The sequence below is a fragment of the Bombina bombina genome, chromosome 6 (genome assembly GCF_027579735.1).
Source record: "Bombina bombina isolate aBomBom1 chromosome 6, aBomBom1.pri, whole genome shotgun sequence".
Taxonomy (NCBI): Eukaryota; Metazoa; Chordata; class Amphibia; order Anura; family Bombinatoridae; genus Bombina; species Bombina bombina.
In genome coordinates, this window is record NC_069504.1 from 918,805,131 (window position 1) to 918,821,595 (window position 16,465).

At 40.4% G+C, this 16,465-nt stretch overlaps 1 protein-coding gene across 1 annotated transcript in view; it reads right to left on the minus strand.

The window, feature by feature from the left end:
• The window catches only part of RANBP17 (RAN binding protein 17), a 1,312,934-nt gene that overhangs the window by 1,084,729 nt on the left and 211,740 nt on the right, over positions 1 to 16,465 (minus strand). The gene's annotated exons all lie outside the window — the stretch shown is intronic.

Genomic DNA, 16,465 nt, shown 5'->3' on the forward strand with positions numbered 1-16,465 from the left:
CCCTACTGGGGGCTAGCTGAGCAAATTGAGTGAGCCAGTGACAAGAGGTATAAATGTGCAGCCACCAATAAGCAGCTAGATCCCAGCAGTACACTGTTGCTCCTGAGCCTACCTAGGTATACTTTTCAACATAGGATTCCAAGAGAATGTAGCAAATTAGATAATAGAAGTTATGTAAAAATGTGTTTAAAATTGTATGCTCTGAATCATTACAGTTTAATTTTGTCTTTACAGTTCCTTTACTACAGGCACAAAACCCTTAATCCAAACTGCTTGGGGTCGGAAAAGGTTTGGATTTTGAAATGGTTTGGATTTCAGAATATTTGTATACTTGCATCTGTAAAATATATCGTATGGCATTTAGCCAATATTTATAAGGTAGGTTTATCATTTTTTTATACTTTTGTATACATTGCAACATCAGAAAGATAGTACAGTGCTCTAATCAGAAAGACAATATGTGAAATAATATACACTACAGTGGTGGATATTTAAACTCTGAATAGGGAATCAAATACAAATAAATATAATAAATAATAAATATAATAAATAATATAATAAATATACTCAACACTGTGCACCAACAAAAGAAGATAAAATAGTATGCGTGTGGGGATTTGTACCTGAACATGAATATTTTCTATTTACAAAAAAAACAATGTGTCAGTTTTGTCAACACTCCCCATTTCAAGTCTTCACACAGATCTCATAACCATACCTTGTTCATTAAAATATGTGAGCTTTACAAACCATCTCTGAATTGTAAAAGCTTTCAATGTTTGCGTCTGAGTTAGTATGAATTATTTTAAAAATGAGCAAAAATAAATGATGTATCCTTTTTTCACACTCAAAGAATTGCATACATTTCAGCTACTGATGGGGTGGGGGTGAATTCTACCATGTTTTTTCTTGGACTACACAGAAATCCTCCAAGAAGTTAATTGGGCACCTATTTTTCTCGCATACACCGAGTCTTCATGTCAACTTTAGTTCACATATAGACAAGAATATATATTTAGCTTGTCTCATTTAAAACTCTAAAAAGCATAACCATCTCCAAGGATACCACTTTCTTAAACTTCCCCAACTTGGAGAGATTTAAAACAAAACATCTATTAGGAAAGACCAAACCACTAGATGTCTATTTTGGTAACTGAAAAAACATGCATCTAAAATCTAAAGACTTGTAATGTAAAAGCCTGAAATAGATTACATTCTGTATTGCTTCTGCCAAAGAAGACCTGAATGAGCTCCCCAGTGCCACATTTAATTTAACACAATACTGAAACTTATAAGACTCCCTTGCTCTTTATACCAAGAAACACAACTCTCTATTGAGGAAGTTGAAGTAAAACAGAATTCTAGGGAAACCACCATGAAACTGGAGGTGACTGTAAGCAGCACATCAGTCTATAGCTACCAGAAGTGAAGTGGGATATGGTAAACTCCTGCCTTTGGAGTGTCTGCTCTTCAACATCAAATGACCTTTACATTTGCCATAGCAAGCTTTTTATGTATGAACTAAAACAAAATACTTTACAAATGTTATAACAAATAACCTCTACATTCAATAAAAAAAAACACAATTAGTATTAGTATTATTTATTTGTAAAGTGCAACCATAATACAGTTGCACAGTGGAAGGCACTCACAGTTGGACAGCACATACAATTTTAAACAACTTTCTAATGTACTTTTATTATTAAATTTGCTTCATTCTCTTGTTATCCTTTGCTGAAGGAACAGCATTGCTCTACTTGCAGCACACATCCAGTTAGCCAATCACAAGAGACAAATGTGTGCAGGCACCAATCACCAGCTAGCTCCCATTAGTATAGGATATGTGCGTATTCATTTTCAACAAGGGATAACAAGAGAAAGAAGCACATTTGAAAATGAGTAAATTTATGCTTACCTGATCAATTAATTTCTTTTACGATATGACGAGTCCACGGATTTCACCCTTACTTGTGGGATATTAACCTCCTGCTAACAGGATGTGGCAAAGAACACCACAGCAGAGCTGTATATATAGCCCCTCCCTTCCCCTCCACCTCCAGTCATTCGGCCGAAGGTTATAGGAAGAGAAAAGGAAAGGCTAAAAAGGTGCAGAGGTGACTGAAGTTTTCAAAAAATAAAATAAATCTGTCTTAAAATAACAGGGTGGGCCGTGGACTCGTCATATCGTAAAAGAAATTAATCAGGTAAGCATACATTTACTTTTCTTTTACAAAGATATGAAGAGTCCACGGATTTCATCCTTACGTGTGGGAAACCAGTACCAAAGCAATAGGACACGGATGAAAGGGAGGGACAAGACAGGAACCTAAACGGAAGGCACCACTGCTTGAAGAACCTTTCTCCCAAAGATAGCCTCAGGAGAAGCAAAAGTATCAAATTTGTAAAATTTGGAAAAAGTGTGAAGGGACGACCAAGTCGCAGCCTTACAACACAGATGCATCGTTTTTAAAAACCCATGTGGAAGCCACAGCCCTAGTAGAATGAGCCATAATTCTTTCAGGAGGCTGCTGTCCAGCAGTCTCATATGCCAGGCGGATGATACTTCTCAGCCAAAAAGAAAGAGAGGTAGCCGTAGCTTTCTGACCCCTACGCTTTCCAGAATAAACAATGAATAATGAAGATGATTGACGGAAATCCTTAGTTGCCTGTAAGTAAAACTTTAAGGCACAGACCACGTCCAAGTTATGTAACAGATGCTCCTTCTTAGAAGAAGGATTAGGACACAAGGAAGGAACAATATTTCCTGATTAATATTCTTATTCGAAACAACCTTAGGAAGAAAACCAGGTTTGGTACGTAAAACCACCTTATCAGAATGAAATATGAGATAAGGCGAATCACACTAACGCTGAAAGCTCAGAAACTCTTCGAGCAGAAGAAATACCAACCAAAAACAGAACTTTCCAAGATAACAGTTTAATATCTATGGACTGCATAGGTTCAAACGGAACCCCTTGAAGAACTCGAAGAACTAAATTCAAACTCCAGGGAGGAGTAATAGGTCTAAATACAGGCTTAATTCTAGATAAAGCCTGACAAAAATACTGAACATCTGGTACATTTGCCAAACGTTTGTGAAACAGAATTGACAAAGCTGAAATTTGTTCCTTTAACGAACTTGCTGATAACCCTTTCTCCAATCCTTCTTGGAGAAAAGACAGAATCCTAGGAATCCTAACCTTACTCCATGAGTAACCCTTGGATTCACACCAATAAAGATAATTTACACCATATCTTATGATAGATTTTTCTAGTGACAGGCTTTCTAGCCTGTATCAAAGTATTGATAACAGAATCAGAGAATCCTCGCTTTGATAAAATCAAGCATTCAATCTCCACGCAGTCAGCTGCAGATAAATTAGATTTGGATGTTGGAAAGGCCCTTGAATGAGAAGACCCTGTGTCAATGGAAGTTTCCACGGTGGCAGAGAGGACATGTCCACTAGATCCGCATACCAAGTCCAGCGTGGCCATGCAGGCGCTATCAGGATCACTGAAGCCCTCTCCTGTTTGATTCGAGCAATCACGCGTGGGAGGAGAGGAAATGGCGGAAACACATAAGCTAGGCTGAACAACCAAGGAACTGCCAAGGCATCTATCAGTTTGGCCTGAGGATCCCTTGACTGGGATCCGTATCTTGGAAGCTTGGCATTCTGTCGAGATGACCTCAAATCCAATTCCGGTCTGCCCCATCTGAGAATCAATGAGGCAAACACCACCGGGTGAAGTTCCCACTCCCCAGATGAAAAGTCTGTCGACTTAGAAAATCTGCTTTCCAGTTCTCTACTCCTGGGATGTAGATCGCTGACAGATGACAAGAGTGGGCCTCTGCCCAACTGATTATCTTGGATACCTCTATCATCGCTAAGGAACTCCTTATTCCCCCCTGATGATTGACATATGCCACAGTCGTGATGTTGTCTGAGTGGAATCTGATGAATTTGGCCGAAGCCAACTGAGGCCACGCCTGAAGCGCATGGAATATTGCCCTTAGTTCCAGAATATTGATTGGAAGTAGAGACTCCACTTGAGTCCAAACAACCTGAGCCTTCAGGGAGTTCCAAACTGCACCCCAGCCCAGAAGGCTGGCATCTGTTGTCACTATCACCCACGAGGGTCTGCGGAAACAAGTCCCTTGGGACAGATGATCCGGCGACAACCACCAAAGAAGAGAGTTTCTGGTCTCTTGATCTCTCTCTCTCATAATCCCCATTCTACTGTCCGAGCATGCACAGTTGCAGTAGTGTGAGATGAAAGCGAGCAAACGGAACAATGTCCATTGCCGCTACCATTAATCCAATTACCTCCATACACTGAGCCACTGATGGCCGAGGAATGGACAGAAGTGCTCGTCAAGTATTCAGAATCTTTGATTTTCTGACCTCCGTCAGAAATATTTTCATGGCTACCGAGTCTATCAGAGTTCCCAAGAAAGGAACCCTTGTCTGTGGGACAAGTGAACTCTTCTCTATGTTCACCTTCCAGCCGTGAGTTCTCAGAAAAGACAACACTGTGTCCGTGTGAGATTTTGTCAGATGATATGTTGATGCCTGAATCATAATATCGCCCAGATAAGGCGCCACCGCTATTCCTCGCGGTCTGAGAACCGCCAAAAGAGACCCTAGAACCTTTGTGAAGATTATGGGTGCTGTGGCCAACCCAAAAGGAAGAGCCACGAACTGATAATGTTTGTCCAAGAAGGCAAACCTTAGAAACCGATGATGATCTTTGTGGATTGGAATATGAAGGTAAGCATCCTTCAAATCCATGGTAGTCATATATTGACCCTCCTGGATCATTGGTAAAATTGTTTGAATTGTCTCAGTCTTGAATGATGGAACTCTTAGAAATTTGTTTAGACACTTAAGGTCTAAGATGGGTCTGAACGTTCCCTCTTTTTTGGGAACCACAAATAGGCTTGAATAAAACCCCTGTCCCTGTTCCAATTTTGGAACTGGACAAATTACTCCCATAGTAGAAAGGTCTTTTACACAGCGTAAGAACGCCTCGCTTTTTATCTGGTTTGCAGATAATTTTGAAAGATGAAATCTCCCTCTTGGGAGAAAATCCTTGAATTCCAATTGATAACCGTGGGTCACTAATTCTAGTGCCCAGGAATCCTGAACATCTCTTGCCTAAGCCTGAGCAAAGAAAGAGAGTCTGCCCCTACTAGATCTGGTCCCGGATCGGGGGCCATCCCTTCATGCTGTCTTAGGACCAGCAGTGGGCTTTTTGGATTGTTTACCCTTATTCCAGTTCTGATTGGGTCTCCAGACTGACTTAGATTGGGAAAAATTCCCTTCCTGCTTTGTGGAAGAAGAAGAAGCAGGGGTCCTCCTTTAAAGTTCCGAAAGGAACGAAAATTATTCTGTTTACCCCTCATTTTAACTGACATCCTGAGGTAGGGCATGGCCTTTACCTCCTGTAATATCAGAAATGATTTCCTTCAATTCAGGCCCGAAAAGGGTCTTACCTTTAAGGGGAAAAGCTAAAAGCTTATGTTTTGATGACACATCAGCAGACCAAGATTTGAGCCACAATGCTCTACGTGCTAAAATAGCAAATCCTGCATTTTTTGCCGCTAATTTAGCAATTTGAAAAGCAGCATCATTAATAAAAGAATTAGCTAGCTTGAGAGCCTTAATTCTATCTAAGATGTCATCTAATGGAGTCTCAACCTTAAGAGACTCTACTAGAGCCTCAAACCAAAAAGCTGCTGCAGTAGTTACTGGAACAATGCATGCCGTAGGTTGTAAAAGAAAACCCTGATTAACAAATAATTTCTTTAGTAGACAATCTAAATTTCTTATCCATAGGGTATTTGAAAGCACAACTATCCTCAATGGGTATAGTAGTACGCTTAGCTAGGATAGATATAGCTCCCTCTACCTTAGGGACCGTTTGCCATGAGTCCCGAATGGTATCTGATATGGGAAACATTTTCTTAAAATTAGGAGGGGAAGAAAACGGTATACCTGGTCTATCCCATTCCTTTCTAATAATTTGCCGAAATTCTCTTAGGAACCGAAAAAACATCAGTGTAAGTAGGTACTTCCAAATATCTATCCATTTTACACAATTTCTCTGGAGGAATCACAATAGGGTCACAATCATCCAGAGTCGCTAAAACCTCCTTAAGTAACAGGCAGAGATGTTCAAGCTTAAATTTAAATGACATAGCATCCGAATCTGTCTGAGCTAAAACATTCCCTGAATCAGAAATTACACCCTCATACAGTAATTCCCTGATCCCCAATAGCTAATAAAGCATCAGAGGATTCAGTATTTACATTAATACCTGACCTACTGCGTTCACCCTGCAACACTGGTAATTTAGAAAATACCTCTGTAAGGGTAGTTGACATAACTGCAGCCATCTCCTGCAGAGTAAAGGAATTAGACTCACCAGAAGTACTTGGCGTTGCTTGTGTGGGCGTAAAAAGGTTGTGACACTTGGGGAGAATTGGATGGCATATCCTGATTCTCTTCAGACTGAGAATCATCCTTAGGCACACTTTCTTTATTTAAAAAATGCTTTTTACATTGTAAGGCCCTTTCAGTACAAAAGTTACACAATGTTAGAGGGGGTTGCACAATAGCTTCTAAACACATAGAACAATGAGAATCCCCAATGTCTGACATGTTGAACAGACTAGTGATACCACAAAAGTCGTTTCAACACTTATTTATTGCATAAAATAAACATTTGAAAAAACCTGTACTGTGCCTTTAAGAAAAGAAAAAGTGAACAATTTTTCCAAAATGCTCAATTAACGTTAAATTATCTCCAAATTTAACTTAAGATCGTTGGTTAATCCAAAAATTACTGCACCCAGAAGCAAGGGAAGAAATAAGGCTTTAAAGTACTTATAACAACAACTAGTCAAAAAATAGATAAAAATACCCTCTGCCCCCCAGGGTACTTCGAAACAAGTTTCCAACCCTTCAGACCAGCTACACAGTCCAGGAGCCACCGGAGTTACTGCTTGCTGCTGCTTAGCCTGAATGAAGTGCGCACAAATAAGCCCCGCCCCTTAAGGTCAAAGCCGGAGTAGGCCCAAACAAAACCACATGGGAATGCGGTTTTGCACCAAAGTTAATGTACACACAGTATACAACTCCTCAAACCATAAAACAAACAAGTTTAAATGCCAGGAATAAAAAACGTAATACATTGTTTTTTCATTGTCTCCCATGTCACATAATGCCCAAATAAAGTCAACTAATGATAAATATAATATAGGGACTCCAGTAATACCCCTCTTATAAAATAGGATTACTGCTTACCCTATTCCCATACAGGGAAATAAATGCCAGCCAGTTCTGATATACCAAGTCTCCTCAGAATAAAAAAGGCTGCACATACCTTAATGCTGCTTGTAGCATGAAACCGGTCTCCACACTGAAGATGTCTCATGGTTATCTTCAGAAGTCTTGTGGGAACCAGCGTGGATCTTAGTTACAACTGCTAAAATCATCAACCTCAGGGCAGAAATCTTCTTCCATATCCCACTGAGGAAAATAGTACACACCGGTACCATTTAAAATAAAAAAACTTCTTGATTGAAGAAACTAAAACTAACACCTCACTTTACCATGTCTTCCTAGTATAACACAGGCAAAGAGAATGACTTAAGGTGGAGGGGAAGGGGGATTGCTATATATACAGCTCTGCTGCGGTGCTCTTTGCCACTTCCTGTTAGCAGGAGGTTAATATCCCACAAGTAAGGATGAAATCCGTGGACTCGTCATATCTTTGTAAAAGAAAGAAGTGATTTTAAAAGTGTGTTAAAATGACATGCTATCTGAATCATACAAGTTTAGTTTTGATTTTCCTATCCCTTTAACACAATTGCTATAAAGTGTAGATATTTTATTCCAAATTGTATTTAAATACCCAGGGGATTCAATAGTGAGTTCGATATTATTAACTATTGGGAATAATGGATTCATCAAGTCAATTATCTTCTATTTGTTTGGTCACTTCTACATTCATATGCAAAGGGTTTACAATTATAATACTCTTTCTCTCTTCCCCTTCCTCTCTGCTAATAGTATTTTAAGTGTGTGAATAACTGTATTGACATCTACACACGCTTAGTGTCACTGACTGGTTTGTGAGGGAACGAGAGGAGATAGAGAATTAATACATGAGACTTCTATCATGTGCCTCATTTATTTATTTGTTTATTCACAGATTTATTTAATTTTTTTCAAATGTGTATTGTATTTGCATACAACTTGTATTGTGCGTACGATCATGCCTCCCTGGTATCAGGTTGGTATCTTGGGTACATGTTTATTTGTGTGTACAAATCAGACAAATGAATGCATCTCATTGCTCTATACATATTTACATATCAATTAATTTGTTACTGGTAATGATATATGTCTTTGGGCGCTCTTCCTGGGATCATATGAGGAAAGAAGAGTGATATTTACTTGCACTTTTGTACCTATTAAGATCGTTGTTGCTATACATGTAACATACACAACATTAAAGGGACAGTCAACACCAGATTTTTTGTTGTTTAAAAAGAAAGATAATCCGTTTATTACCCATTCCCCAGATTTGCATAACCAACACAGTTATAACAATACATGTTTTACCTCTGTAATTACCTTTTATCTAAGCCTCTGTAAACTGTCCCCTTATTTAACTTCTTTTGAAAGACTTGCATTTTAGCCAAAAAGTGCTCACTCCTAGGTAACTTCATGAGCGTGAGCTCAATGTTGTCTATATGAAACACATGAACCAATGCCCTCTAGTGGTGAAAAACTGTCATATTAGAGGCGGCCTTTAAGATCTAAGAAATAAGCATATGAACCTCCCAGGTTTAGCTTTCAACTAAGAATACCAAGAAAACAAAGCAAAATTGGTGATAAAAGTAAATTGGAAAGTTGTTTAAAATTACATGCCCAATTTGAATAATGGAAGTTTATTTTGTACTTGACTGTCCCTTTAACTATATTTTAGTTAGAGCTAAAGGGTATACATATTATAATTGTGTCCATACATTACTTATCTACATTAGTAAAGGTTAGTATAGATATGTTGGCATATACTTATAGAATATATTAGAACATATTAGAATACTAAACAGATCATACATCACCCCTAAGAAGATGGATAAATAGTATCCATCAGGCAACAATGTCTGCTCTAGGTGTAGCAGACCAGCTTCCGACCTCTAACATGCCTTCTTTCTTTGTCCCAAAATTCAGAAACTCTGGTCACAAGTAACATTCTGGCTAAACAGATTTCTCCCTATCAAAATTAATTTGGATATACATCTAGTGTTTTTTCTTGTGATACCATGTAGCCCTCAAAACACACAGCTAATTAATTTAGCAATTTTAGTCGTAAGACAAATGATCTTAAGATCTTGGAAAGATCATAAAGCTCCAACGATCGCGGCCTTTACTAACAACATGTTATATCAAATGGCAGTTGACCAACAAGATCCACTAATTCACACAGATAATAAACTAAAACTCTTTCTCCAAAAATGGGAGAAAGTTATATTATCCCTCCCCATAGACGCCCAATTACAGGTTTTGAACCCTTTCCGTACTTCCACTCTCTTTCTCCAACTGCTGCAGTTGGATTGCTTCTCGCTGCCCTGGCGGTAAAATTTGATATAACTTTGGGAGCGGTTCCGCTTTTTTGTTGTTGTTGTTGTAAGTGTATCTATGTTTTGATTGTATTTAGATTTTAAAAATTATCCGTTTTCGGCCTTGACAATGTATTTTTTGACGGATTACCTTTGAGATAAAAAGTTAAGATGTGGCTCATGTTGTAATTGGATGACTATTGCCTACAATGTTATATATTTTTTTTTTAACTATATAATTGTAATATCGCATATAAAAGTCATGATTTGTACTTTGTCACACTTACCTGTTTCTGGGTAAACGAAAATGGATGTTAAGTAAAGATTGGGGGGGGGGAAAACATAATTTATGCTTACCTGATAAATTCCTTTCTCCTGTAGTGTAGTCAGTCCACGGGTCATCATTACTTATGGGATATTAACTCCTCCCCAACAGGAAGTGCAAGAGGATCACCCAAGCAGAGCTGCTATATAGCTCCTCCCCTCTACGTCACACCCAGTCATTCGACCGAGAACCAAACGAGAAAGGAGAAACTATAGGGTGCAGTGGTGACTGGAGTATAATTTAAAAATTTAGACCTGCCTTAAAAAACAGGGCGGGCCGTGGACTGACTACACTACAGGAGAAAGGAATTTATCAGGTAAGCATAAATTATGTTTTCTCCTGTTAAGTGTAGTCAGTCCACGGGTCATCATTACTTATGGGATACCAATACCAAAGCTAAGTACACGGATGACGGGAGGGACAGGCAGGATCTCTATACGGAAGGAACCACTGCCTGAAGAACCTTTCTCCCAAAAACAGCCTCCGAAGAAGCAAAAGTGTCAAATTTGTAAAATTTGGAAAAAGTATGAAGAGAAGACCAAGTTGCAGCCTTGCAAATCTGTTCAACAGAGGCCTCGTTCTTAAAGGCCCAAGTGGAAGCCACAGCTCTAGTAGAATGAGCTGTAATCCTTTCAGGAGGTTGCTGTCCAGCAGTCTCATAGGCTAAGCGTATTATGCTACGAAGCTAAAAGGATAGAGAGGTAGCAGATGCTTTTTGACCTCTCCTCTGTCCAGAATAAACGACAAACAGGGAAGAAGTTTGGCGAAAATCTTTAGTTGCCTGTAAATAAAATTTCAGGGCACGGACTACATCTAGATTGTGCAGAAGTCGTTCCTTCTTTGAAGAAGGGTTAGGACACAATGATGGAACAACAATCTCTTGATTGATATTCTTGTTAGTGACTACCTTAGGTAAGAACCCAGGTTTAGTACGCAGAACTACCTTATCTGAATGAAAAATCAGATACGGAGAATCACAATGTAAGGCTGATAACTCAGAGAGTCTACGAGCCGAGGAAATAGCCATTAAAAACAGAACTTTCCAAGATAACAGCTTGATATCAATGGAATGAAGGGGTTCAAACGGAACACCCTGTAAAACGTTAAGAACTAAGTTTAAGATCCACGGTGGAGCTACAGTCTTAAACACAGGCTTAATTCTAGCCAAAGCCTGACAAAAAGCCTGAACGTCTGGAACTTCTGACAGACGTTTGTGTAGAAGGATGGACAGAGCTGAGATCTGTCCCTTTAAAGAACTTGCAGATAAACCCTTTTCTAAACCTTCTTGTAGAAAAGACAATATCCTAGGAATCCTAACCTTACTCCATGAGTAACCCTTGGATTCGCACCAGTGTAAGTATTTACGCCATATCTTATGGTAAATTTTCCTGGTAACAGGTTTCCTAGCCTGTATTAAAGGTATCAATTACTGGCTCAGAAAATCCACGCTTTGATAAAATTAAGCGTTCAATTTCCATGCAGTCAGCTTCAGAGAAATTAGATTTTGATGTTTGAAAGGACCCTGAATTAGGAGGTCCTGTCTCAGAGGCAGAGACCAAGGTGGACAGGATGACATGTCCACTAGATCTGCATACCAGGTCCTGCGTGGCCACGCAGGCGCTATTAGAATCACTGATGCTTTCTCCTGTTTGATCCTGGCAATCAAACGAGGAAGCATCAGGAAGGGTGGAAACACATAAGCCATCCTGAAGGTCCAAGGTGCTGTCAAGGCATCTATCAGGACCGCTCCCGGGTCCCTGGACCTGGACCCGTAACGAGGAAGCTTGGCGTTCCGGCGAGACGCCATGAGATCCATATCTGGTTTGCCCCAACGTCGAAGTATTTGGGCAAAGACCTCCGGATGAAGTTCCCACTCCCCCGGATGAAAAATCTGGCGACTTAGGAAATCCGCCTCCCAGTTCTCCACTCCTGGGATGTGGATCGCTGACAGGTGGCAAGAGTGAGACTCTGCCCAGCGAATTATCTTTGATACTTCCATCATCGCTAAGGAACTTCTTGTCCCTCCCTGATGGTTGATGTAAGCCACAGTCGTGATGTTGTCCGACTGAAACCTGATGAACCTCAGAGTTGCTAACTGAGGCCAAGCCAGAAGGGCATTGAGAACTGCTCTCAATTCCAGAATGTTTATTGGAAGGAGACTCTCCTCTTGAGTCCATGATCCCTGAGCCTTCAGGGAATTCCAGACAGCGCCCCAACCTAGTAGGCTGGCGTCTGTAGTTACAATTGTCCAGTCTGGCCTGCTGAAGGGCATCCCCCTGGACAGATGTGGCCGAGAAAGCCACCATAGAAGAGAATCTCTGGTCTCTTGATCCAGATTCAGCGTAGGGGACAAATCTGAGTAATCCCCATTCCACTGACTTAGCATGCACAATTGCAGCGGTCTGAGGTGCAGGCGTGCAAAAGGAACTATGTCCATTGCCGCTACCATTAAGCCGAGTACCTCCATGCATTGAGCCACTGACGGGTGTTGAATGGAATGAAGGGCACGGCAAGCATTTAGAAGCTTTGTTAACCTGTCCTCTGTCAGGTAAATTTTCATTTCTACAGAATCTATAAGAGTCCCCAAGAAGGGAACTCTTGTGAGTGGTAAGAGAGAACTCTTCTCCTCGTTTACTTTCCACCCATGCGACCTTAGAAATACCAGTACTAATTCTGTATGAGACTTGGCAGTTTGAAAGCTTGACGCTTGTATCAGAATGTCGTCTAGGTACGGAGCTACCGAAATTCCTCGCGGTCTTAGTACCGCCAGAAGAGAGCCCAGAACCTTTGTAAAGATTCTTGGAGCCGTAGCCAACCCGAAGGGAAGAGCTACAAACTGGTAATGCCTGTCTAGGAAGGCAAACCTTAGATACCGGTAATGCTCTCTGTGAATCGGTATGTGAAGGTAAGCATCCTTTAAATCCACTGTGGTCATGTACTGACCTCTTTGGATCATGGGTAAGATTGTCCGAATAGTTTCCATCTTGAAAGATGGAACTCTTAGGAATTTGTTTAGGATCTTTAAATCCAATATTGGTCTGAAGGTTCCCTCTTTTTTGGGAACCACAAACAGATTTGAGTAAAACCCTTGTCCGTGTTCCGACCGCGGAACTGGATGGATCACTCCCATTAGTAAAAGATCTTGTACACAGCGTAGAAACGCCTCTTTCTTTATCTGGTTTGTTGACAACCTTGAAAGGTGAAATCTCCCTTGTGGAGGAGAAGCTTTGAAGTCCAGAAGATATCCCTGAGATATGATCTCCAATGCCCAGGGATCCTGGACATCTCTTGCCCAAGCCTGGGCGAAGAGAGAGAGTCTGCCCCCCACTAGATCCGTTTCCGGATCGGGGGCCCTCACTTCATGCTGTCTTAGGGGCAGCAGCAGGTTTTCTGGCCTGCTTGCCCTTGTTTCAGGCCTGGTTAGGTTTCCAGCCTTGTCTGTAGCGAGCAACAGCTCCTTCCTGTTTTGGAGCAGAGGAAGTTGAAGCTGCTCCTGCCTTGAAGTTACGAAAGGCACGAAAATTAGACTGTCTAGCCCTGGGTTTGGCTCTGTCTTGAGGCAGGGCATGGCCTTTACCTCCCGTGATATCAGCGATAATTTCTTTCAAACCGGGCCCGAATAAAGTCTGCCCCTTGAAAGGTATGTTAAGTAATTTCGATTTAGAAGTTACATCAGCTGACCAGGATTTTAGCCACAGCGCTCTGCGTGCCTGAATGGCGAATCCAGAATTCTTAGCCGTAAGTTTAGTTAAATGTACTACGGCATCAGAAATAAATGAATTAGCTAGCTTAAGGGTTTTAAGCTTGTGTGAAATCTCATCTAATGTCGCTGAGTCAAGGGTCTCTTCCAGAGACTCAAACCAAAATGCTGCCGCAGCCGTGACAGGCGCAATGCATGCAAGGGGTTGTAATATAAAACCTTGTTGAACAAACATTTTCTTAAGGTAACCCTCTAACTTTTTATCCATTGGATCTGAAAAGGCACAGCTATCCTCCACCGGGATAGTGGTACGCTTAGCTAAAGTAGAAACTGCTCCCTCCACCTAAGGGACCGTTTGCCATAAGTCCCGTGTGGTGGCGTCTATTGGAAACATTTTACTGAATATAGGAGGGGGTGAGAAAGGCACACCGGGTCTATCCCACTCCTTAGTAATAATTTCAGTAAGTCTCTTAGGTATAGGAAAAACGTCAGTACTCGTCGGTACCACAAAATATTTATCCAACCTACACATTTTCTCTGGGATTGCAACTGTGTTACAATCATTCAGAGCCGCTAACACCTCCCCTAGCAATACACGGAGGTTTTCCAGCTTAAACTTAAAATTTGAAATGTCTGAATCCAGTTTATTTGGATCAGATCCGTCACCCGCAGAATGAAGCTCTCCGTCCTCATGCTCTGCAAATTGTGACGCAGTATCAGACATGGCCCTAGCATTATCAGTATACTCTGTTCTCATCCCAGAGTGATCTCGTTTACCTCTAAGTTCTGGCAATTTAGACAAAACTTCAGTCATAACATTAGCCATGTCTTGTAGAGTGATTTGTAATGGCCGCCCTGATGTACTTGGCGTTACAATATCACGCACCTCCTGAGCGGGAGATGCAGGTACTGACACGTGAGGCAAGTTAGTCGGCATAACTTCCCCCTCGTTGTCTGGTGAATGTTGCTTAACATGTACAGATTGACTTTTATTTAAAGTAGCATCAATGCAATTAGTACATAAATTTCTATTGGGCTCCACCTTGGCTTTTGAACATATTGCACAAAGAGATTCCTCTGTGTCAGACATTTTTAAACAAACTAGCAATTAGACTAGCAAGCTTGGAAATACTTTTCAACTAAATTTACAAGCAATATGTAAAAACGTTACTGTGCCTTTAAGAAGCACACAAAAACTGTCACAGTTGAATAACAATGAACCGGATTAGTTATAGAAACCAAATTTAGCAAAGGATTGCACTCATTAGTAATGGATGATTAACCCTTAATATCAGAAAAAAAACAAAAAAAAAAAACGTATAACAATTGAAAATATAAGCGTTTTTATCACAGTCAAGCACAGTCTCACAGGTCTGCTGTGAGTGATTACCTCCCTCAAAACTAGTTTTGAAGACCCCTGAGCTCTGTGGAGACGTCCTGGATCATGCAGGGAGAAAAAGACAGACTGTGACTGAATTTCTGATGCGTAGTAAAAGCGCCAAAATAGGCCTCTCCCACTCACACTACAACAGTGAGGGAAGCTCAGTAAACTGTTTTAATTTAAAACAAACGACAGCCATGTGGAAAATAAAGCCCAAAACAATTTTCACCAAGTACCTCAGATAATTAAACGATTTAACATGCCAGTAAACGTTTAAAATCTAATATATGAAATGTCATTAAAAAGCCTGCTGCTAGTCGCTCACACTGCAAGTTAGGCTAAAGGTTATATGCATACAGTATTTTCCCAGTGAAGTGCCATTCCCCAGAAATACTTAAGTGTGAACATATATACATATCAGCCTGATACCAGTTGCTACTACTGCATTTAAGGCTGTACTTACATTATATCGGTATTAGCAGTATTTTCTCAGTCAATTCCATTCCTTAGAAAATAATCTACTGCAACATACCTCTTTGCAGGTGAACCTGCCCGCTGTCCCCTGATCTGAAGTTACCTTACTCCTCAGAATGGCCGAGAACAGCAAACAGATCTTAGTTACGTCCGCTAAGATCATATACAAAAACTCAGGTAGATTCTTCTTCAAATTCTGCCTGAGAAGGAAACAACACACTCCGGTGCCGTTTAAAATAACAAACTTTTGATTGAAGATATAAAAAACTAAGTTTAATCACCACAGTCCTCTCACACATCCTATCTATTAGTTGGGTGCAAGAGAATGACTGGGTGTGACGTAGAGGGGAGGAGCTATATAGCAGCTCTGCTTGGGTGATCCTCTTGCACTTCCTGTTGGGGAGGAGTTAATATCCCATAAGTAATGATGACCCGTGGACTGACTACACTTAACAGGAGAAAGTATGTTGGTATATGTAAATAGGGACTTAAGGTTTATACTCAATTATCTGTATACTGTTTCTGTCATGTAATACCTGTATCTGTATTTTAGAATAACCTGTATGGGAACATGCCTTTATACCTTAATGCTTTAATGGGCAATCACTTATTGCTATGTATAAATTGCATCTAAATGTAATGCTAGTTAGTTAATGTCTGGCTAAATATGCTGATGGTTAATAGGCAGCTCCTTTAGGGTTACTGTCTGAGGTATGGGGGGTTAATTAAGGACTGGCTGTTGCTGTGGTTTTTAATGGATTACAAATAAAAGTTTTTTTTATTCTTTATTCGCTTTCCCATTTTTTGCTTTTTCTATACTTATGTGGAGTACAGGGACTCCTCCTTTTGGAAAACGTGTTTTGTACTAGTGGCTACTGCACTTTTTTCTGCATCACCTGTATGGGCTAGCTGTAGCTGGAACTTGTTTCACTCTCGCTATTCTATGAGCC